The following is a 26,562-nucleotide window of genomic DNA, read 5'->3' as shown; positions in this document are numbered from 1 at the left end:
TAAGCTGACGCCTTCGCCACAGTTTTCGGTGCGTCACCTTCAGCCTCAGAGAATGGAGACAAGGATGTTTGTCACAGACACAAAGAAGGCCCTGAGGCCTTTTCCATCTCAGTGAAGGAGGCCCGTGGAGGCTCCGCCGTCCACCCGGATCAGCAGTTTACTGAGGACTGGATGTACAGTTGTCAAAGTGAGGCGGATCTTTTCCAGCCACAGTCTGTCCAGATCACCATCAAACATCCGAGGTCACATACGAAGGGCCTCACTTTCCTTTTCTGTGGGACATCTGCTGAATTAACATGTTTTCCTCTAACAAGACAGAATAGTTATTTCTCCCTGTGACTATAACACAGCGTCATATTTATGTGCAAAATCTAACCAATGGATGATATTAACTCAAAACAGCACTTCAGGCTTCTGCTGATTATACCAAAGATATCAGTGTGGAGCAACATAATCTAGTGCTGTAGTAATAAAATGTGATGGCATAAAGACCTGGTTCAGTGGCTCTGGGCAGAGCTGGACCCCCTTCCTGGATGAAGCAGCTATTTTTAGGGGCTCAAAGAGGGAAAATCCTGTTTCATTATCCACAGACGAGGTGGCACAACTGCGTCACGCCACTGTGTTTTTATTTTTTCTGTTTTTTCAGCTGACAGTCCACAGCAGCACGTTTGACTCCATGTGCCGCATCAGTCGTGCATGAACACACAGATTTAATTACTCAGTAATAATATTCACCATGTCTAACCCCGGATATAAATAGACACAGAGAGAGTGTGTGTGTGTGTGTTTGTAGTATCTGGGGTTGAGCTGCTGTTAGTGTCACGGCTCACCAATGGCAGGCGCAGGAGGCTGGGTCTCTCAGCAGCCAGTCACAATGGGTCTCGCTTGATTGAGTTTCATAGGCCAGCCATCTTTAACGATGCGGCTTCCAATTAACCTCGAGGCGACCCGCTGAGGACGCTGTCAAAGATGTGTGTCAGCACTGATGGAGGTTGACGAGGCGGGAGCCTCCACCTCCTTCTCTAATCCCTCCAGCAGCTGACGAAGACTCAGGCTCATCTTCCGTTTTTGATTTTTACCTCCTCTGAGCTCTCTCTGTAAACATCCTTCCTCTGACACTAACGAGGAGGACTTCACGGAAGACTACCGCTGAATACTTTCATTTGATTTTGTTTACTCTTCATTAATGACGGCTGCTGCTCGCATGTTCGCTGCTGGTCTTGGCCAGTTTCTGCTTTATCGTTTGATTACCAGGAGAATGTGAAGATAATTCAAGTTCACAGCTGTTTCTGTTCAGAGGTGCTGACATCACATGACGTTACTGTGAGCAGATGGATAAATCTGCTGATAGGAGGACACTGTGCAGTGTGAGATTCCACAATCACTACAAAAAGCCAAATCAGACTTGCTTCTTCCAGAAGTGCCCTTATCCAAGCTTATTATTACCTTATTATATTTTTAGTTTCCTGTGGAATATTTGGGGGTTGGGCCTCGTGGCAGCATGCTGGCTTTCATTAAAGGTGCATTTTGTGGTTTGATGGGCAGAAGAAATTCATGACGAGCTAAAAATGTGAAATATGAACAGATTTTAATATAATATTCATTCTGCTTTGGTCTTGTTACGAGTTCAAAATATTGGGGATGGACACCAGAGGAAAAAACCCATAATAACAACACTGGTCCGGTCGGGTTGAGTCAAACGATGATTTAATGATCACACACGTGGGAGATGGACACTGTATGCAGACAGTCTCAGATCTCGTCTCAAAAAACACATCACCATAGTTTTATGAAATCAGGGTATTAGAACGCCCCTTCATGCGTAGTGACAGGTGTAATACAATCAATGTTGACAATTTTATTTAACACAAAGAATAACATTGTCTCCTTCCCGAGGGCAGACGCTGACTGCCCCCGTCTCCTGGAACCGTCTGTACCCTGCTAAGACACAACATGGCAGCTACAAGGACTCTTTCATTTGTTAAGACCATCAGTGTTTATTGCTCTAAATCAAGTATATAATATTAAATGAATATTGCTGGATCAGCTACTTCTACTTAAAACATATTAGAACATGACTAAGCACAAAATCACCAAGAATAACATCTTATAAGTGCTGTGTAAGCGCGTGCGGCCTTCCAAGCTCAAAGCCTTTGCCCTCCATAGATCAGCCAGACTCGCGCTGGCTGTAGCTTTTAACCTTTAATTAACTTGAGCACAACTCTAAAATAAGCAACAAACTGCAATGTGTATGGAATGATCATGGTTACATCTGCAATGGAAAATCATGTTATTATTCTGGTACCTGTAAGAAAAGATCAAACTAAAGTTATAACAATCACTGTAATGCAAAGGATAATGTAAGGTCAAAAACTTCAATTTATGTTTAATGCAAAGCTGGTTATATGCTTCTAATGAACTAATAATGCCATATTAAAATAATGAATGATAATGAGAAAAACATCCCCTCCTTATTTTACAGTCTTTACCATCATGATTTGTTTCTGATTTTAGTCAGCGCTTAGGCTGTTTTTATTGATTAAGGTTGCATGTATTGAAGCACAATATATATTTTTGTTTGGGCAGAAATAACTGGAAAATGTCATGGTACTGGGTCATTTTGACCCAGCGTTCTTAGTTTTCTTGTGTTTTTGTATTTTGTTCTTTATTTATTCCATGGTTCCTAGGTTGTTCTGTTAAGATGTTGCTTATTAGATTTCCCCTCGTGGCTTTACCCCCTGTGTGCCCTCTCTGTGTATCTGTGAGTCCTCGTTTCTCCTCGTGTTTTATTTCATGTTTTCCCCAGCCCGCTATGTCTGTGTTCGCTCTCGCCCTCTGATCTGCATCTCTGTGTACTTCCTGTTTTACTTTGATAGTCTCCCATCAGTGTGCGTCAGTGTTGTGTTTGCTCCTGCCGTGTCTTGTTATGATTATCAGCGTCACCTGTGTTCCCCGTGTGCTTCCACTTCCCTCGTTAATCCTCTGTGTATGTATGTCCACGTCTCCCTCAGTTCTGTGTCGTGCCGTCAATGTCTCATCCCTGAAGCTGTGTGATTTTCCCTGTGGTTCCTCAGTCATCAGTTTATCATTCCCAGTATAGTTCTGTATCAGTGTTAAGCCTGCAATAATGCAGTGATCTTGAGTTGAGTTCTGTTTCTTTGAGTTTTGCGTTTGGGTCCTCACCTGCCTGAACACAGCCCGTTTATGACAGAAAATGCATAAATTTGTCTTAAATTATGTAAAACTGCTTCACTTTACTGTATGCAGATCCCTAATGTACAACTGTATTAAGCCAAGGCAGTTTGTTCTTTCCTTTTCACTCGTTTGTACTTTCACTTTTACGTGCGGATCGAGTTTCCACATAAAAACAGGGCTCTAGAATGCGAACAATTTGCCTGCACATGGAAGTTCTCAATGATGCGACTAAAAACAAAATCCTAGGTCACACCAGTGTGACCAGCTGTTCGAGTAAAAAAAAAAGAAAAAAGTCTCCGCAACTCTGAAAGTCTCCATGTGGTGAACAACAGACACACATTATGCCCATATTGTGGTCTAAACCAATCAGAGATAGTCAAGGGCAGGACCTCTTTGATTGGTCCAGATATTCCTGTAGACCTACATGTGTGTACATTTGAAAGTGCAGATGTTGTGCCAAAGTAGGTATCCCCAACAAAATTAGACATTTTCCTGATCATTATATGCCACGATAAATGCACTACCCAAGTGTCCCCTCTCCTCACAGCCTTTCAGTGGCAGGCAGCAGCAAACAGGTCATCAGAGGAGCCCGATATGATGATTAAGTTTAACGTTATCTACAATATTGCCAAAGAAGTTCTGTTCACTAAGTTCAAGTTCCAGTTAAATATCTCCTGCTGATCACTTACTCCCTTTTGTTCTTGTTAAGTGATATGTTGAATAAAAATGAAAAATCAGGACCGATCTGGTCCCTTTGGATCTGTCCAGGCCCTTGCAGAATCTGAGCGTTCATGTAAAGGAGTTCAGCAGCATGTTGGATTAAATCAGTTCATGACTCTGTTGAACACGTCTGCAGTCAGTCTCACTGCAGCTCATCTTCATCGCTCTTCTCTCTCACAGAGGACGAGGGTGTGAAGTCGTGGGCCGTGTCGACGCTGAGCATCGCCGAATGTTCCTTCATTCATCTTAGGCCGCTGAATAACCAGAGAATGAACTGGAGCAGAAAGAAATACACTTCTGCTCACTGAACAGGAACATTTTACAAACCAAATGAGAGATCATGTTCACCTGTAACTGTACTTTTTACATGAACAGTTTGAGCTTTAGCAGCTGACTCAATAGGACATTAGAAATGCCACCGTGTATTATAGCCCCATGTTTCTGACAGACAGTAAAGTACTGATATCAATGACACTGATGGGATTTCAGTTCAGACAGTTTCTTGAAAAAAAAAATACAAACGAAAAAATAAAACCTTTTTTTTTTTCAATGTTTGCGCAGCACTGATTTAGTTGGTTGGGTTAGACTAGAATTTCTTAGGACCTGTTGGATGGTTTTCCATGAATCTTCATTGTGTCCAGAAGATAACTCGTATGGATCCATTCACCTTTGTTCATGAGCTTTACATCTGTGGTTTTGAAAGCACTCCTTTTATTATATCACAGATTTCTTGGACAATATCTGTGAAAAAAATTTTGGCCCCCATCTTGTTGGATATTTGGATTTTTTACATGGGAGTCTATGGGGACTGACTCACTGCTGTCTCTGCTGGACATTAGAGGAACTGCAGGTGTTGGAGCTGCGGTGTTGGCTTCACATCTCAGTCATGAAGGTTGTCACTTGACAAGGCTCCAGTGTTTAGGCTTCAGTTTAGTGGGAGAAGGTCTTGCTAGCAGGTGTACTCATTTGTGTATGCTGAAATTGGAAGATGGAAATTTAATCACAAATGGCTTGAAAATTATGATTCACAGTATTTATTTACTTTTCATGGGTAACTATCTCAGCTGCAAGTTGGTTATAAATATTTTTTAAAGTAGCATTTAAAAGGTCTCTTATACCTGCAGACACCCTGTTTATGTATAAACGGTTCATTTTGACTATTGTCATTATAATTATGTTAGCACGCTATCATTAGGGCATTACCTAAAACAAGAGTTCAAATCTTAATCTTGTGTTTAGAATAGAATAGAATAATCCTTTAATTGTCCCACAAGGGGAAATTTGGTTGTAACAGTAGCCAGAAAGACACATATACAAACAAACAGTACACAGGACGCAGAACAGAAACATACACAATTTTCTTACATATTTACATATGGACAATGGTTACTATAAACAGAGTTCTGTAGCTATATGTGCGGCTAAGCATGTTTGAAGTGATGGAGTAATTTTGATTTGTTTTTGTGACTGAATCCATGAATAGGTTTTGCAGTGGTGCTCTTTAGCTTGCTAGTAGTAGTGTACACTTTTTGAACTTGTTGACGGGGCTCTAAGCGACTCTACTCACGTTCATACACAAGCATGAGAGATAAACCCCATGAAAGCATCTCTATGACTGCAGGGAAGTCTTCTGGTGCTTTGCAGTTTGACCCACTATCTGAGGGAGACTGAGGGCTAAAACAACCGAGAGATATTAAGAAGATAGGATTAACAGTTTACCCTGATTTTTTTTCCCAGAGATGGAGCTCCATCAGAAATACATCTATCATTGCATTCGGATGGGATTAAAATCATCTCCCTGTGAAATCGGAGTCAAAAATCCTTCTCAGGGGGGATAACTCCTGGTCCAGTCAGCTAGAAATCTCCATAAATATACAGATATCAGATCACGCATAGTCATGCATGATCATTAAAGTAATGCAGAGGTGGATATATTTTGATCAGGAGCTGCTTATCACTGATTTGAAGCCAATTGGGTTGAAACTACTTTATCTGCTTTCCTGATTCCTGTTTTTATCTTTGAAAGCAATGCTGATAAAATTTTGTAAGGATACTGTGACAGCTGCAGTCCTCTTCTCGACTGCCCGTCACCATCAGATTTCCCATGATTCCAAAGCAACAAGCGGCCAGACCATCTCTGGGTGTGAAAACACATTTGGATACAGTCAATTTATGCATTGAGCTGTGAGGTGTGTGTGTGTGTGTGTGTGTGTGTGTGTGTGTGTGTGTGTGTGTGTGTGTGTGTGTGTGTGTGTGTGTGTGTGTGTGTGTGATTTCTCTCTCTCTGTACTGAGGCTGTGCAGATCCTTTTTGGTTGCAGAAACACTTCCTGAACTAAGGTCTTCGAGTATGTTTTTTAAATGATTCTTTAATGTTTTTAATAAATATAGTTATTAGTTTTAGCTTTACTGCTTTTCCTGTTTTTTAACTCTAAATGTGAGCTTAATTTGAAGACCATAGATTTATCTTTATATTGAATATAACTTACATAGAACAACATAGATAATGATAGATTGATCGAAAGATAGATGAATCTTTAGACAAATTTGTTTGAATTTATTTTGTTATAGCAGTGGAAGAATTACAGATAATTCATCTCATTATAATACAATGTTTAGCGAATCTGATTATTCACTTACTTATAATTTATTTGCTTACTGTTGAATTTTAATAAATAATCATGAAATAATTATAAAATGCTTCCAGTTAAGTTCTCCAATAAAAGCTTAAAAGTTCTAAAAAAAAATTTGAAAATATATTTTTGAATGTTTTTTTATTATTGAAAAACAAAGTGTTTGATGTTGAAATCCAAATAAAATCCAAAATAGTTATACCATAATTAAAGGGCAGCATGTATGAAGTCACAGAAACAACAACGATATTTGACCCTTAAATAAAATTACAAAATTATAAAAATTTCACGTTTTGAAATAAAATAATATATTAAAATGAATAAAAAATGTTAAGAAATAAAAGTATTCACTTCTTTGTTTTTTCTTGCTGTTTATTTTTCAATGAAGGGCATATAATTTTTTTTGTTGTAAGTTCGAACACATAAAAACAACATTAAATGATTTTAATAATGAAATAAATGGCTACTAAATAATCTCCCAAAAAAGAAAAAAAGAGTTAAGATAAAGTAAAAAGGTTATATATGATCACATATGACTTGAGTTAAATGTTTACTAATCAGGAATAAAAAAATGTTGCAATTGAAAGTAGAAATTAAAATTTGTGAATCAATTAAATTTAAAAGAATTGTTTTATAAAAGTAATAGTAAAAAAATATACATATAACAACTAAATAATGTTTTGTCATAACATAAATTAGAGATGGCACGATGCCACTTTTTTATGTCCGATACCGATATCATAAATTTGGATATCTGCCGAATCCGATACAGTGTATTTTTTAATCAATGAAACTGTTTTTTAATATCTTGCTGCATTTTGTATAACTTCATAATCAAGTTTAAAAAAACAAAACAAAACACTGAAGCTATTCTGTTATACCTGTAGGCAAAAAATACACTGCACCCAAAATATTTCATAGTTCAGCAATACTGATCAATCTAATTTACTTAAACCTACTCCATCCTCCCTATTCTGGTATTTTAAGGAGTAAATACTAAACAACCTAAGTAATAGGGTTGCCAACTCCCAGCAAAAAAAACAAGGAACCACCCCCCACCCTCCACCTTGTGATGACGTAATTAACTTTAATTTAATGCGCGTGGAAAAAAAATGCACAGAAATCAATTATTTTTCTACAATATTTGAACAGATTCAATATCTTTTTTCAACAGAATTACAGACTGCACAGATGGTACCTTCCCAAAGGAAAAAGTACTATAGCTTACTAGGGTATATTAGACTTAATAGTTACTATATACAGTAATGGACTTCTATACATTTTACATCGGATTAAAACTTTGGGTGTAAGATTCAGATAATTATTTATTAAAAGCTAGACAATTTAAATGAGAATAAGAAAGAAAAGTATTTCTTTGTACCCCCCTTTTCCCTGTTAATGCCCTATCGGCCCCCCTGGCTAAACTTTGCTAGATCCGCCCCTGCACAGTTACCAGCCGTCAGCTACGTAGAAAAAGATCCTCGAGTAGAAAGTAATATTAAATCAATTCTAACAACAGCTTATCAAGCTTAAACGTGCTGATGATGTTCAGCCGCTGGTTTCCTCTTTCTGGTGCAAAGTGGGCCAAAACAAACAAGAGAGATGGGAGTTGGGACAGAAAAGCCGATCAGCTGATCATTGATCAGTTTCATGATTGAAGCACATTTGATTGAAGCAACAGGAGAGGGAGGGAGAGAGAAGAGGCAGTAGCTCCATATATTGGTTGTTAAGCTTAATGTGGGAATCCTTTACAAACATTGAGAGATGAACTTACACACTTGCTTTACTTCTCTCTGGGATACAGTAACTTTCTTGGAGATGAAATGCCGGTTTGGTAACGTGGCTCCAAATGCTCAACCAGACCGCCGACAGGTCTTGCACGCCACAGCCGCTCTATCACATGACGCATACTGCTCGGACGTGCTATGGTTATGAGCTGAGTTACGCCATGTCGCAAGTTTTGTGAGGTGCTTTTGTGATATTTAATGGATCAGATTACATTTTTTATTTCTCTCCAATATCCGGTACAGTAATTTAGGTCAGTATCGGACCGATACGAATACGTAATATCAGATTGGTCCATCTCTAATATAAATAAAGGACCAAATAAATACATAAATTGACCACAACAAACAACTCTAAGAAAAAAAATATAATAAAATAAAATAAAAGGGTTATGTGATAAGGTAATATGGGAAAAACAAAAACAGAAGCAACATATTGCTAGCTTCAGCTGTTTGACTTCACTGTACTTTCATTCAAATATATTCATATAAAATAGATTTTACAGTCCTGCTAATATAAAATCCATACTTTGTACATCTACTAATTAAATAGGTATTTTTATGTTTAATAACCTACAGAGAAATTTGTCATTCCTGGGCCTCCGTACATGGGCCTGTCAGATATTTTTTCAGGCGTTTTTAGTCTCTTAGCTCAGGTTTTTCACTGTGAGCTGCGGTAACTATGGCAACCATGGATAACTTCAAATTAGTGGTGGATGAAGAAGCCCTCCAGGTTAGCAGGATGTATCACAACTCCAGCCTCTTCTCTCTATGCATTACTCCTACTGAGTAACGCCAGACATACAGGACTCATGAATACACAAATACACACACACACACACACACACACACACACACACACACACACACACAAATGAAACAACACATCTCAGCTTTAAATAGTCCAGAGGGCAATGAAGCTGCTGGAGCGTTAAGAGCGAGCGCCCAAATGTCATTGTTCTCATCTTAATGTAAAATTTCACATGTAGAGTTGAGCCTGTGTGAGATGGGGAGGGAAGTGGCATCAAATCATTTCCTTCATTTCATTTTTAACCTTTCCAGACATAAATCCTCAGAAACAGCAGAGCCTTAACCGACTCGAACCAATCCATGATCATTTCACTGAATTTCAAAGCAAAGCATAAACAAAACAGGACAGGCTGGGTGCCCTGACACCAAAAACCAACCAAAGAAAAACACAACCCACACTCCTCCTAACAGGAGAGAAGCAAATCCTCCAGCTCCTCCTAGTGGAGAATAGTGAGATCGACCAGAGCACCAACAAAGCCCAGATGAAAAGCCTTTTCACCATGTTTTCAAATTTTTCACAACATTTTAAAATTATTGTATTATTGTTTATTTCATTGTGAATAAAACAGCTGCTGATTCAGAAATGTTTGGGTTTTTATCAATCATTTAACCCTTTTCTGGAACAGTTTTTATGTGATTATTACAAACAAGATGGTTTCTGGCAAAATCTAAAGACAACAATTGTACCTTTAAGCTGTCCCTCTGATGGACTCATTTATAATGTCCATCCTGCTCACTTCTCACTCTGAACATCTTCAGCTCGGCCTCCTGTCTTTGTGTGTGCATAAATTGCTCCGTTAGTCACTATTAAATACAGGATTAAATTGTTGGCACAGTTTCAGTCAGAGGTTTTAAAGCACTCGTTCATGTGAGCCAAACGCTCAGCTGCAGACTACTTTGTGATGTCATGAAGGGCAGATATTAATAATGCCTGGAGCTTTCTTTAGGTGCCTTCCCAGCTTTGACAAATGTCCAGCTAGGGTAAGCACATTTACTCAGAGCCTTCTTGATATGATGTTTTTCTTATTCCCTGGCTGCTGTGTCTGTGGGGATGGTGTTTGCCCTGTGTTGTAGCATCCTGATGACACCCAGTTTGTACCCCAGTGGATAATGAGACTCAAACCTTAAATACTGATCCGTATGCGTAGGTTTACGGTAAAAATAAACCTTTAACTTTACCCCATTAATGATTGACATTTCACAGTCTAAGAAGGCTAACCTGCTACTTTTCATATCCTGCATGGTGAATTCAATATGTTGGTCCACCAAGTTAATGTCATCAACAAATTGTGGTACAACCTGAGATCTGATTTTCACCCAGATGTCATCTGCATATCTGAACCAATGACTTAGTAGTGGTGGTCCTGTTACTTAGGTTGGGATCATCCTGCAATCTCTTACGGACTACTGACACTGCTACAGTGACTGGAACACAAGTGAAGAGAGATGTAACATTGTACAAGACCATTGTTTCATCTCCCTCCATAATGACATCTCTTACCTTGTCAACAAAGTCCAAGGTGTTCTGGACTTGGTGTTCACAGCTGCCTACCAACGAGTTGAGGATCAAAGCCAGAAACTTTGAGATGTTATAGGTGACCGAGTTGATCATACAGACAATTGGTCGTAAAGGTACACCCTGATTATGTATCTTTGGTAAACCATATAGACTTGGTGTAGCTTCCTCTGGATATAGCCTGTGGTATGTGGTCCAGTCAATAGCTTTGTCTTGTTCTAACTGCTTCAGACAACCACTCTCTTCCTGTAACTACTTCCTGGGTCTCATTTCAGGGGCTCATAAGTATTTCTCATGATAGTCTTTCTGGTTTAGCAAAACTGTGCACCTACCCGTGTGAGTGCTTTCCTCTCCTTTATGCTCATGTTGGATGCTAAGGGCTCTGCATTGCTTAAAGTGGCCTTTGATGGTCTTTGATCAGTGGTTGTCAATCAATCGTCATGACAATTTGCATATTAATAATCATGAAACTGACCTCACAGCCTAATGTTAGTCAGTGGTGCTAGTTTCAGTCATTTTGCAAATGTGGTGTTTATAAGGTTGGGGAAACCTGCAGTCAGTTTCTCCCACTGAAAATGCTACATCCAAATGAACAGAATCAACTTTTTGGCAATCATATAAAGGATTATTTTAAACTGTGAATCAAAGATGGTCACTCATAGTGGACATAAATGCGACCATCTTTGAACAGAGTCCGTGGTTTACGACACCAACTGTCTGCCATCTATAATCCAGTTTTGAGATCCCTTCCCAGACGCCTTAATGCCCACTCACATCCTGGGCCATCTGACCTCAGGAAATCACATGATAGGGGGCGGATAGGTTTCACAAAGTTGTTGTTTCTGGCTACTGTCTTTCCCCCTCCTCAGAAAACTGTTATTAAATTAAGTAAATTGTGTACCAAATTGATTTGGGGGACAAACCACGAAGTAACGCAGAGGAAATTAATGTATAAAGGAAAAGAAAATGGAGGATTAAGAGCGCCAGATCTTAGCATTATTTTGATGATTCCTTTTCTAAAAAATGTATATAGCGCATTTGCGCGAAGAACCCACTGGATCCAAGGGAAGAAATCTTTGTGGAAAAAAATGAAAGGGAGAGCCCGAATGGGAGTGCCATACTTTAAACTTGTGTTTGGGGATCTTGTGGATCAGTGGAAATTGGATGCCTTAAATCTTTTACAATTAAACTCAAAACAAATATATAATAAAATCAATCTAAAAAAAAATGAAGGTATGATACAATATAAGGCTGTGGAAAAAGAAGAAAATCAGAAAATAGTTAAAAACATATATGATAAAGTAATATCCGAGAACATGAGAGATACAGTGTGGCTTATCTCTGTCGGACGTCTCCCAGTAAGAGCTGTAGTTCTGTGGAGTTGCTTCGTTACTACTAAGAAATGCCCTATGGAGAATTGTGATGAAAACGAAACTCTTGATCATCTATTGATATCATGTTACAGGACGGTTGAAATAAGAAGGAGGATGGAAAAACTAGGTTTTAATATTGAAAATAATACAAAACCAGTAAGATATGGTTTGTTTAAAGAAAAGATGAGTGAAAATAAAAGAAGATTGTTTTGGCTGGTGATGTGCATTATAAATGTACACATATGGAAAACAAGGGCTAAAGGTGTTATAGAACAAAAAATGATAAGTAGTTTCACAGTATGTAAAAACATTGTAACGGAGCTGAGAAGAAGAAAAATGAGAGATATGAAATTAGGAAACGACTTGCCGTGGGAGCTTTTATTATTGTAAAATGTAAAATAAGATGTGAATAATTTGTGCATGGTGCTTGTATTATGTGTATTTGTAATTGTGAATTTTGATATTTAAATAAAGTGATTTAAAAAAAAAAAAGATAGGTTTCACAATGAGCGCACCCGAAAACTTGGTTGATTGTGACCTACAGCCGTCTTCCCACCTTGGCTCGTGTGATTAGGTAGAGGATCGTTAGGGGGTCCATTGTCCCTCTTGGTGGGTTACTCCCACAGAGCTTTAATCTGGGACTCTCCACCATTTGACCCTAGAACTGAAGAAGCTTCTCGGATGAGAGGCGAAACGTCTTCAAGCAACTTAAAGAAGTCCAGACGCTTTTCTTTCCAAGCTCCTTCACACTGTGCTGTGCCGTCTCAGCTCTGTGAGTGTGAGGTTAGTGGGATGAGATTAAACTCTCCTTTCAAATCTCAGTTTAGCCTTTTATTTAAACCTGCAGTTTCCTTTCAGAGTGTATTCGTAGTGAAGACTTCACACGCTTCGAGTTCAGGACTGATGTGTTTATTTGGCAGCTGGGTGGGGGTGGGGGGTGTTGTCAGTCGTGGTAACACCTCGTGACCCTCTTGGAGAGCATTTGTTGAGGGAAAGTGTAGGAGGAAGGTTTTCCTGCCTGCTGGATTTGGCTGCTGCATATGCTGCAGTGGATTACACTGATCCAACTTAATGCCTCAGACGTGCAATCATAACTACAGGAGCTGCTGAGGGCACAGCCGTGGACGCTCGCAGCACCATCTGCTGCCACTGCTGGTGGATTAACTTCGAGGAAGATGGTGTAAGGTGGGGGTGGAGGCACATGCAGACCCTGAGCTGTCGACCACCATGCAGAAGCCCTCTTACTCTCAGCTTCTTTCCTATCCACACAAACCCTCACACACTGGTTTATAATCTGTGGAGTAAAAAATGTGACAAAGTTCCATTTCTCCCTCCCGGTTTAAACATTCATGCACAATCAAGGACACACAGAAGATACAACACAAAGAGGAAACTAGCTCGCCACCAAGCTAACATTGTTAGCTGGCATTAGCTGAAGTTAGTTTATAGATTGCAGACTGTTAGACTTGATGGATAGCATTAAGTACCTGCTACCTGCAAATAATCATGCGCATTTAGGCGGTAACTGTAACGGAATACTCATATTTTGAATTTTAAATATATAACACTGGTACATGTATTCCGTAACTCCCCAACACTGACCATGAAGCAGGTTCAAAATACCCAGGATCTATTTTCCTTATCTGGATTCACTTAAACTAACTGCTAATCTGAAATCACATGCAGGGGGTTATCAATGTGATAAAACTAACCAGTGTGTATTCATCTATGTGTGTGTGTGTGTGTGTGTGTGTGTGTGTGTGTGTGTGTGTGTGTGTGTGTGTGTGTGTGTGTGTGTGTGTGTGAATGTGAAAACAGTAAAAGCCCTGAAGCTGAAAGAGCTGCTGTATTAATAAAGTTTATTTGAAGCAAGAAGGAAGGTGCCAGTTACCACAGTCTGAGAGTAAAAATAAAGACAAGCAGACTGTGTGCAAATGTGATATAAAGTCCAAATACAAGCAGATGCTGTGATTTAGGATCAGATGTTGATTCTTGTAGAATAGTAAATATTGTTTGTGGCCAAAACGAAACATCGAGAATAAAGTTTCTCTCAGGATCTAAATTTCTAACTGAAGCTGTTCTGACAAAGTCTTTAAACCCCAGAAAAAAACCTTCAGACCCTCTGACTATCTGCATTCTGAGCTCTCAGGAATCTTCAGGGATGGTGACCTCATTGTGCAGGAATCTGATTGGTCAGTGATTTCCTGCCTGTTGGTCTCTGATCTGGAGAATAGCCTGCTGTGGAGCACATTGGGTCTGCAGGATCAGTTACTGTAACGCTAAATCCTGCATTAACATATTCACATCTGCAGCCAATTTATTATCCCCAATTAACCCAACATGCAGGTCTTTGGACTGTGGACCTGGAGATGACCCACTAAGCTACAGGGAAAACAAGAAAAGTCAAAGAATGAACCCAGCTGGGGTTTGAACCAGCAACCTTCTTCCTGTGAGGGGACAGTGGTGGCAAAATGATAAATTTGATCCTTTAAATTTGACAGTTGTGTCGACTCAGCTCAGCTCAGCTCATAACTTTTGCAGTTATACAAAGACCCCCACCCCACCCTCCCAAAAATCTCACCTAAACCTACATATTTCCTGGTCATTGGAAGAACTAACGCTTTTCTTTTGATCTATGAGAAGTACAATCATCTGGTTTATATTGGAGTTTTTCAGGTCCAGTAATGACGGCTGCCTTTCTCTGATCGTCCTGATTAGCACTGAATGTTTAGCCCAAATGTGCAGGTTTCTTTGGGTCACATGATGCCCAAAATGTATGTGTCAAAACACCCATAGAAACAAGCACTTCAACTCTGAATGTATCCAGGAGGATTAGCTTTTTTTCTCTGTAGTTGCCACAGCAGCATCCTAAGTAAGTACCACCTGTTTGGCCCAGATGTGGCCTGGTATCAACAGCTGATTTTGCAAAACATTAGGCCTCATTGATTGGTGGATTTAGCTGGATCAACTCAGGCACGCAACCTCTTTATATCAGCCAGATATCATGTTTGTTGTGTCACATCTGGCTCATTTGCTATAACTTGGCCAATAGTGCCATAAGCAGCCTGGATTAGGCCCGAATGTGTCTGCAGAGTGTTTATTTTGGCATCAAAGTTGTGGATCTTTAGTGGAATATGCTTTGTGGATATTTTCTAGTTTTTCTATTCTCCCCACACTAACACATCCCATATTCTTGTTTATGTGTCCACAGAGAGTTTAAGCCCTGCCCTCCAACCATCAGGAGAGTCGATCCGACCACATGAATCCCCTCCATCAGGAAACGCCAACAACTAAAAACCTGCTGCTGTGCTTTGAAAATCAGCATCATCCACCCTTTTTAGAACTCTGTGCCTTCAACCAAAACTCACCAGTGATACTTCTGAAGCTTTCTTTTTTTTTTTTTTTACTTTTTTTCTTTTTTCAAGCAGGACTCAGAGGACATATCTGCCTGATGAAGGAGGGCCCGGGATCCTGCTGCTGTCTCTCTGAAGAAAAAAAACAATAAAACCCGACATGCAACGTTTCAATCATTTTAACATCCCACCGTGTTCTTTTTTTAATCAACCAACTGTGTCAGTGATTTACTTCATATCGGAAGAAATCCCTTGCTGTGCAATATCATTGATATTTACGTGAAGCTGTTATGTGGATGTAGACTTTGGATGAACTTTTTGGTTTATTTTTTTAATGATCTTTTCCTGATTTCTATTTTTCTAAAACGGTGTAAGAGAGATGATGGGATACAAACAAAAAACAAATTTTAACAAAGACGGAACCTTCACTTGTTGGTAAAAAGGGTGTTTAGTTTTCCTTAAATCCTCCCCTTCCTGCTGTGACCAGGGCCAAAGCCATAGCCTATCTCAGATAACAATGGACGAAGCATTTCAAATGACCGGTGTCCCTAACAGCAAGATGCATTCAGGGTCTCACATTCTCACGTGTCAGCTCATCTTAGCTGTTTGTTTCCTGTTTTTTTCAGGGCCTTGAATCCGAAGTATTTAGTGCTCCCTACCTTTGTGTGGCCTGTTTTTCTTGCTGTTATTTTGTACTTCCTCCTACATATCAGTCAAGCAACTTTAAGTGGCATGATTATGTGTGCCTGTAGAGAGAGACATGAATGAGTGTCTTCTTTACAAATTGGACATAAAGTACTGTAAACTTTCAAATATGTCACAGAATAATGGCTGGATAACAAATCCATGAAACAGGGATCTAGTGGTTTAAAAAATGTGGAGTCAATTAGTTAAGTGTCTAAAATACAAATGGTTTTTCTAGAATAACCCTTTATTTGGAAGCATACTCAACAAAACCACCCATTCAAACTGTAATTTTTCTATGAGCTTTATAAAAAAATGAAAAAAAATAAAATAACTTTACCAGCAATTACAGATTTCAAGGGTTACATGACAGCTTATCGATTATATATTTATTATTTACTATTATATATTTATTTTTAAAATTATATAAATGAGTAGTACCTCTACAGGGCAGCCAAGTCAACTAAGCAAAGGATTGGAGCTGGTAGTTCCTATAAAACTGTCCACACCCTAAACATCTCAGTTAAGTGTGTTCGTCTCCTTTGGATGCTTTATAAATGTGATAAAACTGAAATATCTTGGGTTTTCAAGTGAATTTGCAGAACAACGGGAAAACAAGGGTCCTGCTGCTTTTTGGAGACTGAAATGTTGATGTTGTATTAAACTGGCATCCTAAAGGATTCTAAAATGTCATTTTGTCAGATACCTCACATAACAGCACACACACCAAAACAACACTTTGTGTGTAAATGACCATCGCCAGGAGCTGTGACAGGGCAGCACAAGTTGACATCCAGTTCAATATTTTATCAAGCAAATCTTCATTTTCTGACCTATTTAATTTTATATATAAAAAAAAGGCTTTCTGTAACATTAAAGTTCCAGAGTGTAAAATATCACCACCAGAAGTCAGCAGATTGCAGACTGTAGTCAACTGAGTTCTGTTTTTTTGCGTCTTGCAATTCAAGTACATACCTAGCGACCGTGGCCACTGTAGGACAAACACATTTTAATCAGTCAAGAGATATCTAAAACATCACATAATGGCTGTAGTTAAAACACTGTAACTAATATATTATATAATAAAATAATATCCAAACTATTTTTAACATGTTTGAATAATATTAACACTTAGCAATAAATCAGAAAAATTAAAAATAAATGTTTCACTTAAATATTTTATGTTTTTATCCCTGAGACACCTCAAAGCTTTAGTTGCTGTTCATCTGTAGTGAGTGTACCCAGAAAGCAAAGTCACTCCAGACCAGATCAGCCCTAGATTTTTCTTTCCCTATCTTTGTCAGTCCACTGTTTACCTCAGCTGTCAATGCCGGGTGAGAAGCATCCAAATCTATTTTGTCTGGAAGAGGCTGATAAACTTTGTGAAAGAAGTCAGACACAAGTCAATGTGTTAGTGAAGATCACTTCTGTCTGATAACAGTGATAACTGAGGTGACTTGTTGAGTATAACAACAACTCAACTTATATAAATAGTTTCTTTTTAAGATACTTTGTTGAAGTTAGACTTATATTTTGTGAGACGAACCATTTAAAGCCATCTTTGAAAACCAAAACCTCAAAATTAAGTAAGTAAAATTTTATTTATATAGTACCTTTCAAGACAGAGATCACAAAGTGCTTCATAAAGAAATGCCAGAGCATTTACAACAAAAAAGACAAAAAAAAAAGTTAACCAAACACAAAGATTAGTTTTTAGTTGTTTTTTTTTTAAAGAGACTACAGAGACTACATTGTCCACAGATCTCAAGGTCAAAGGTGGAGAGTTCCAGAGTCTGGGGGCCACAGTGGCAAAAGTTATGTCTCCCTTAGTTCTCAGCCATGCTACTATATAAGCTAAGATTCAAAGATAACTAAATGTTTTACAGGAAATAAGCTCTGTCTGTAAAGACTACGAGCCAGAAAACTTGAAACTTAACTGGGAAAGCTTTAATAAATCCAATTTTAAACATAATCTATAACACCATCTCCAGTTACTGGATTTAAAAGGTGTTCTGTCCCATATAACAATAAGAACTTGTGCCTCTTCTCACTTTAACTTTGGCCAACCACCACAGCCGACTGAGAGAATAATCAAAATATGAGCACAGATTTTCACTCAGCACTTTTGGAAAGAAGATACTGCAGAGATGTGATATATGGTTTATAAACTCTAAGATTATATTAGCTTGTTGTATATCAATCCTTACAAATGTGCTGTACAGTGGTTTATAGTTTGCATCTAAAAGATAGATATGAAATCCTGATATGAAGCCTCCAGCTGAGCGTGCTCATGCTTGACCAGAGAGCAGATGTTTACCGGGCTAGAGGTGACAGGAGCTAAAGGGCTGGTTTCAACAGATTTCTGTACAACAGGGCGTCTTTGTTTGAGGTTCTTCCTCACAGTCTTCATTTGTAAGACCCAGAAGGTTTCTTTATTTTAGTGTGAAGAAGTTTAAATACATACTGAAAATATTCACAATTAATAAAGCATCCATTTATAAAACTGAGGAACCGCCTCAGATGTTTAATAGAAGGAATATGTCTCTGTGTTTCCACATAAAACTGGTAAAATGTCGTCACAGAAAAATACTGCTGTGATGAATCAAAGAAACTCATCAGCAGGTTCTTGTGTTTAACCACCTTAGTTTGGCTTACAGTGGCGGGCCATGAGTGATGTCTTTGTCACTTAGAAGGCTGCACCACTGAGGAGGATCAGTAATGATGATTATTAGTCATTTTTGACAACTTGCAACATGCTGCATACTGGTGCAATGAAAAGTCCCAAACTTACACCACTCTTCTTCAGATGTTTTTGCACTCTGTAAAGTTATCCAGGGAACCCATTAGAACTAAACATTTGAAACTGACACTTCAGTAGAAATCTAGAATATTTCCATTTGAAAAAAGCAGTCTTGAGATTGAACATTATACTCAGGCAGGTTCAATTAAAGGTAAAATAAGATGTAGACTTTCAAATATTTAAGAAAGACCATGTGGAATAATAAATATGTTTAGAAGTGGAAAGTGGAAAAAAGTAAAAATATATAGGAAAACTACAGCCTGACAATGCAGCAGATAACTTCATGTACCAGTGAAACCTGTCACCAGTGGATAAAAATATCATTTCTTGAAAGATGATGGTTATTAATCTTCTATTGAAGATAAAAGCCTGAAATTACTCAGAAACATCTTCATATTGCATATAAAAGATGGGAATCATAGCTGGTGGTACAGCCCAGGCTATGGCACCAGGTTGTGGGTTTGGATCTCTTAGTTGGAGGAGTCAGATCTCTGGGCTAAATGTGGCCATGTCTGTAACTTGGACACTAATTTGGACCAAACTGTTATTTCTTTTCTGATTTTTATGTCCAAATGCTAGAAAATTAAGATGAGTTGAAGCTGTAAATTTGATTTTCTGTGGTAAACAAGTTGCCTCCAAGGCTGGAAGTGAAAGTCAGCTTTAACATTTTGGTACTTTTGAAATTATTGACTCAGATGAGCTAGGACACAAAATCTGGGTACATGTGTCTGCTTTTATTGTGAAACACTAAAGGAATTCCTTAGTTTTTACAAATAAACAATAACCATGAGTGAACTAGGATGAAGAAACCATGAGAAAAATAGGCCTGTTTGAGATTTTACAGTACTTCCTGTTTTATTGTCTCTGCCCTGCTCTCTGTAGCTGTGAACTGTGCTCCATCAACCCTTGAAGCTGCTAACTCTGTACTGTGTAGATCGGAGATGTCGGAGATGTCCAACCTTACCCTAAAGTCCTACAAGCATCCTGCATTAGCTCTCCATATACCTCTTTCACACACAAACACACACTGCTCATCATTAGAATCAGTTGCAATTTATCTTATTCAGTTTGATTCAGTTTGTGCCTCTCAAGGAATTGTTATTCTCTGACTGCCAAACTAAACAATCTTATTGTGTCACGTGATATTCCTGCTTTAATTCACAAAACGGGCGTTGACGAATAGAGGTGGTGCAGACAGTCCTCTATAGGTTTAATCAGATGGTGTACACGTGAGGACTGATCGGCACCTATCAGTAACTTTTGCACATACCTGCTCCAGTTTTGTAAATTTCGCTTTATGCTGACATCATAAGTAATTGTTACCTTCAGTAATCATCATTTCCATTTAGGATCTGATAATGGTGTTTTATTAGGACCACAGAGATTTTTCTCCGGGAGATCTGATTTCCAGAGATGAAGCTGCATCAATCTTTTATTCAGTAATTCAAACTATTTTAGCTCCTAAAATTATTACTGTATTTTTCAGACCATAAGGCGCACTGGATTATAAGGTGCATTAAGCGAAACAAAACAGTCAGATAAATCAAACTTTATGCAACTCATTCTTCTTGCTTCCTCAACTTCCGTACCATTGATTCATTAATGCTGAATCCTTTTGCAGCTGCTCTATTCCCATGTTGTTTCAGTATATTAATGACTAACCTCGTATTGTCGATGGATTATCTCAGTTGTTCTCCTGACTAATGTTTGGTCCGTTTACAGCATCCTGCCATGCGATTGCATTTGTCAAAAATCATCAGGAACCCTTACGTTAACTTTTATTGAGTGGAAAAAAGTTAGCGTTCATCCTCCAGCCTCACTGATTTTATGTTATGCTAACATAACTGTGTCGCTAGCGATCACGTAGCACATCATTATATATCAGCTAGCCCACCTTCAGTAACCCTAGAAAAGTCACTGCTGTTTACTTTTCTGTCTTCATTTATGTTGGAAGTGATAGCAGAGCTGTATGTTTTAATTTGTTTCAGAAATCTCTCAGTCAGAACATGCTATATCATGTTTAGATGGAAACTAGCGAGCTAACTTCCTGCTAACTTGTAACTCCATTAAATTTAATAAATTCTGTCATCATGGATGCCTTAATTGTTACGCCTGGTAAAGCAGCAACGCTGATCATTTTATTAAAGATGAGAGAATTTAGACAGTTTTTTAAATCTCAGTGATGCCGCAGTGCTCGTTTGACTTTGGAACCTGAAGCAGATGGAGTTTTGGATCCAGATTACTCTGCAAGGCTCCTGACTACAGTAGCCATAATGCTCTGGTGCGGCTTCGTAGCTGACCAAAGTCGTAGTAAAACATTTTTTTGACCAATTTTTGAGCGCCGCGCACCACATAAAATCAGTTCAAGGTCAGTAAGCACAACCAGAATTCATACATATGGCGCACCGAATTATAAGGCCCACTGTCGATTTTTGTGAAAATTAAATAATCATGCTTTTTATTCACGGTTTTATATGCAAAACGCAACATTTGGTTAAACAACTTATCTTAGCTGTTTTCTTTGAGTATCTTTTTTAATGTGTTTCATGTAGAGATTAAAAAATTACAATCAAATCAAAGCCATCTGAAACATATTTCACACCACTTCCCATTAACCTGAAAATGCCAGTGTCTGTAAAATCATGAATCAATCTTAAACTAAACTAAATTTAAAGATTTTCCAACATAAAGCTTTCCGTTTGGGTGATGTTTTGTACAATAACTTTATGGTTTTATCTGCTTTTTGTTTAAGTTAGAGTTAGCATAAAGACATTTATAGGAATCTTTTTTTTAAATTTGAATGGCAATCTTTTTATCTGCACTTGTGATAAAACCCCTCAGAGGCACAAACTGATGCTCGTGGCTCGCACATTTTGCAGCATTTTGGACATTTTCCAACACGTCTGAAAAAGTGACTTTGTGTTGGAAACCTGCAAAGTTTTCTTAGTGCATGACTTTGACTGCATTAGCCCAGCAGTCGTACAAACCTGGGGATGTTGTGTTGTACTGGCAGTAGTGGAATTAGTTTCCGTCTGTGTGAGTGTGAAGCTGCTGCCCTCCATCAAGAACCTTTACTGACACCTCTCCCAAATACAGCGCTGCCAAACTGGTCTGAATAAGCCAAAAGTTTCTGTGTGTAGAAGTGGTTTAAGTGTTTCACATGTTAGACCTCCACCCATCAATGTTACATCGTGTTTTTAAATAAAAGAATCCTGTTTGTTAAACTGTTGATAATATATGCAGAAGAGTTATGAAATAAACAGAAACTAACTGGAATCTGCTGCTTAGCTGCTTTTCACTGTTCTTCCACTTGGTGAAGTGAATGAATTTTCTGCATTTCAAACAGACTTGCCTGTACGAAAGTCTCTTAATGTAGAGCGGTCACATCACTGTAGTTACTTATTTAATACCATTGCACCGATTCTTTGAAGTTAGTTTTTGGACCCTGCACAGCACACAGAAAGTAATTTAATTTAATTCAGTTCTATTTTATTTATATAGTCTCAAAGTACAACAACAATCAACTCAAGGTGCTTTATGTTGTAAGGTAAAGACCCTACAATAATACAGAGAAAACTCCAACAAACTCCCGAGCTTGAAGGATAAACCGTCCGCAGGGGCGAGCTGGGTGTTTTTTTAAAAAAATAAACACGCAGCACGCCCCTGCGGGCGGTTTATCCTTCAAGCTCAGGTCCTCTACCAGAGGCCTGGGAGCTTGAGGGTCCTGCGCAGTATCTTAGCTGTTCCCAGGACTGCGCTCTTCTGGACAGAGATCTCCGATGTTATTCCCGGGATCTGCTGGAGCCACTCGCCTAGCTTGGGAGTCACCGCACCTAGTGCTCCGATTACCACGGGGACCACCGTTACCTTCACCCTCCACATCCTCTCGAGCTCTTCTCTGAGCCCTTGGTATTTCTCCAGCTTCTCGTGTTCCTTCTTCCTGATATTGCTGTCATTCGGAACCGCTACATCGATCACTACGGCCGTCTTCTTCTGTTTGTCTACCACCACTATGTCCGGTTGGTTAGCCACCACCATTTTGTCCGTCTGTATCTGGAAGTCCCACAGGATCTTAGCTCGGTCATTCTCCACCACCCTTGGGGGCATCTCCCATTTTGACCTCGGGACTTCCAGGTTATACTCGGCACAGATGTTCCTGTACACTATGCCGGCCACTTGGTTATGGCGTTCCATGTATGCCTTGCCTGCTAGCATCTTGCACCCTGCTGTTATGTGCTGGATTGTCTCTGGGGCATCTTTACACAGCCTGCACCTGGGGTCTTGCCTGGTGTGATAGACCCCAGCCTCTATGGATCTTGTACTCAGAGCTTGTTCTTGTGCTGCCATGATTAGTGCCTCTGTGCTGTCTTTCAGTCCAGCTTTGTCCAGCCACTGGTAGGATTTCTGGATATCAGCCACCTCCTCTATCTGCCGGTGGTACATACCGTGCAGGGGCCTGTCCTTTCATGATGGTTCCTCGTCTCCCTCCTCTTTCTTGGGTTTCTGCTGCCTGAGGTATTCACTGAGCACTCGGTCAGTTGGGGCCATCTTCCCAATGTATTCTTGGATGTTTGTTGTCTCATCCTGGACTGTGGTGCTGACACTCACCATTCCCCGGCCCCCTTCCTTCCGCTTAGCGTACAGCCTCAGGGTGCTGGACTTGGGGTGAAACCCTCCATGCATGGTAAGGAGCTTTCTTGTCTTTATGTCAGTGGCTTCTATCTCCTCCTTTGGCCAGCCTATTACCCCAGCAGGGTACCTGATCACGGGCAGGGCGTACGTGTTGATGGCCCGGATCTTGTTCTTACCATTCAGCTGACTCCTCAGGACTTGCCTGACCCTCTGCAGGTACTTGGTGGTTGCAGCCTTTCTAGCGGCCTCTTCATGGTTCCCATTTGCCTGCGGGATCCCCAGGTACTTGTAACTGTCCTCTATGTCTGCAATGTTGCCTTCTGGTAGTTCAATCCCCTCAGTTCTGACTACCTTCCCTCTCTTTGTTACCATCCGACTACACTTCTCCAGTCCGAACGACATTCCAATGTCATTGCTGTATAGCCTGGTAGTGTGGATCAGTGAATCGATGTCTCGTTCACTCTTGGCATACAGCTTGATGTCATCCATGTACAGGAGGTGGCTGACAACTGCTCCGTTCCGTAGTCGGTATCCATAGCCAGTCTTGTTAATGATCTCACTGAGGGGGTTCAGGCCTATGCAGAACAGCAGTGGGGACAGAGCATCTCCTTGGTAGATCCCGCACTTGATGGTGACTTGTGCTATGGGCTTGGAGTTGGCCTCTAGTGTTGTACGCCACATCCCCATTGAGTTCCTGATGAAGGCTCTTAGGGTCCCATTGATCTTGTACAATTCTAGGCATTCCAGTATCCAGCTGTGGGGCATTGAGTCATAGGCCTTCTTGTAATCAATCCAGGCAGTGCACAGGTTGGTCAGTCTGGTCTTGCAGTCTCGGCTGACTGTTCTGTCTACCAGTAGCTGGTGTTTTGCGCCTCTGGTATTCTTGCCAATCCCTTTCTGTGCCCCACTTTTGTATTGACCCATGTGCCTGTTCATCTTAACCGATATGATGCCTGACAGGAGCTTCCATGTAGTACTGAGGCAGGTTATTGGTCGGTAGTTGGAGGGGACCGGTCCCTTCTTGGGGTCCTTGGGGATCAGGACCGTCCGACCTTCGGTTAGCCATTCCGGGTGTCTCTCGTTAACTAGCAGCTGGTTCATTTGTGCTGCCAGACGCTGGTGGAGTGCAGTCAGCTTCTTTAGCCAGTAGGCGTGAACCATGTCGGGCCCTGGTGCTGTCCAACTCTTCATACTGGAGACCCTTTCTTGGATATCTGCCACTGTGATGGTTACGGGACCCTGTTCAGGGAGGTCGCTGTGGTCTGCCCTCAGATCCACTAGCCACTGAGCATTGCCGTTATGGGTTACGTCCTTCTCCCATATGCTCTTCCAGTATTGCTCCGTCTCCAGCCTTGGTGGTGCTGTTCTCTTATTATTGTTCCCTTGCCACTGAGAGTACACCTTTGCTGATTCTGTGGAGAACAGCTGGTTTATTCTCCTGCCTTCTATCTCTCTGGTGTACCTCCTCAAGCGGCTGGCCAAGGCTGTGAGTCTTTGCTTGGCACTTTCCAAGGCCTCAGGTATGGACAGCTTGCTGTATTTCTTATGCACCTTCTTTGTCGCACCTTTCTGCAACTCCGTTAGTTGGCTAACCTCCCTCCGTGCTACTTTGATCTTGCCCTCTAGCCTCCTTCTCCATGGAGGGTACTGCCCCTTGTGGCTGTTCAACTTGTAGCCAAGCATCTCACTGATCACTGCTGCCGTATTGTATATCAGCTTGTTAGTGTCGGTAATCGTGGTTGTAGGTATCGTCCGTAGTGCTGCATTAACATCATCTAGCAGACCTTCTGAGGGTACTTCACGTAATCTTGGTAACCGGCTACGGGAGATCCAGGTTTCAAGCTTGGCCATGATCCTATTTTTCAGGTCAGTTCCTCTCGCACTCAACGATCCTTCTCCTATCGCACTTGGGGCTATGTACCCAATCTTGGGTGGGGGTGATATCTCCCCCCTGACCTGGCGTCCTGACTCCTCCTTGCCGTAGCATTTGTGTTGTACCTCGTCAATCTCTAGCTGTGAGAGCAGTCCCTTCTTTCGAATGTTGGAACACTGAGCTACTAGTGGTTTCGCCGTCATTGTGGATGTTGGGTATCGAAGAATCCATAGGTCCGTCATCCTATTCATGTAGCCCCTTCCGCCGGGGTTACTTGCGTAGTAGCATTCCAACAACGCCCTGTTTTCGTCTCTTGCCCACCGATGCCTTCTTGTTCCACTTTTCTTGTTGCCCACTTTTCGTCAGGGTGCCCTGGTTCCTCAACACCTGACGCGGACCTTGTTGATGTACCTCCTCCTCTCCATGGAGGGGCAGTACCCTCCATGGAGAAGGAGGCTAGAGGGCAAGATCAAAGTAGCACGGAGGGAGGTTAGCCAACTAACGGAGTTGCAGAAAGGTGCGACAAATAAGGTGCCTAAGAAATACAGCAAGCTGTCCATACCTGAGGCCTTGGAAACTGCCAAGCAAAGACTCACAGCCTTGGCCAGCCGCTTGAGGAGGTACACCAGAGAGATAGAAGGCAGGAGAATAAACCAGCTGTTCTCCACAGAACCAGCAAAGGTGTACTCTCAGTGGCAAGGGAACAATAAGAGAACAGCACCACCAAGGCTGGAGACGGAGCAATACTGGAAGAGCATATGGGAGAAGGATGCAACCCATAACGGCAATGCTCAGTGGCTAGAGGATCTGAGGGCTGACCACAGCGACCTCCCTGAACAGGGTCCAGTAACCATCACAGTGGCAGATATCCAAGAAAGGGTCTCCAGTATGAAGAGTTGGACAGCACCAGGGCCCGACATGGTTCACGCCTACTGGCTGAAGAAGCTGACTGCACTCCACGAGCGTCTGGCAGCACAAATGAACCAGCTGCTAGTTAACGAGACACACCCGGAATGGCTAACTGAAGGCCGGACGGTCCTGATCCCCAAGGACCCCAAGAAGGGACCGGTCCCCTCCAACTACCGACCAATAACCTGCCTCAGTACTACATGGAAGCTCCTGTCAGGCATCATATCGGTTAAGATGAACAGGCACATGGGTCAATACATGAGTGGGGCACAGAAAGGGAT

At 40.6% G+C, this 26,562-nt stretch overlaps 2 protein-coding genes across 2 annotated transcripts in view; one reads left to right on the top strand and one right to left on the bottom strand.

Annotated features, from left to right (window-relative positions):
* Window positions 1-15,408, top strand: part of LOC146689252 (potassium voltage-gated channel subfamily A member 5) — a 37,168-nt gene extending 21,760 nt beyond the window's left edge. The window contains exon 2 of the mRNA XM_085436372.1: window positions 15,242-15,408. The gene's annotated coding sequence lies outside the window, so the exon portion shown is untranslated. The remainder of the gene's footprint in view (window positions 1-15,241) is intronic.
* The window catches only part of LOC146689248 (histone H1.11R-like), a 191,684-nt gene that overhangs the window by 128,914 nt on the left and 36,208 nt on the right, over window positions 1-26,562 (bottom strand). The gene's annotated exons all lie outside the window — the stretch shown is intronic.

Source organism: Copadichromis virginalis, linkage group LG17, assembly GCF_057382275.1.
Source record: "Copadichromis virginalis isolate Kocher_CV1m ecotype Utaka linkage group LG17, C_Virginalis_male_GT1.1, whole genome shotgun sequence".
NCBI lineage: Eukaryota > Metazoa > Chordata > Actinopteri > Cichliformes > Cichlidae > Copadichromis > Copadichromis virginalis.
The sequence above is the reverse complement of the archived record's forward strand: the minus strand, read 5'-3'. Positions and strand labels throughout refer to the sequence as shown.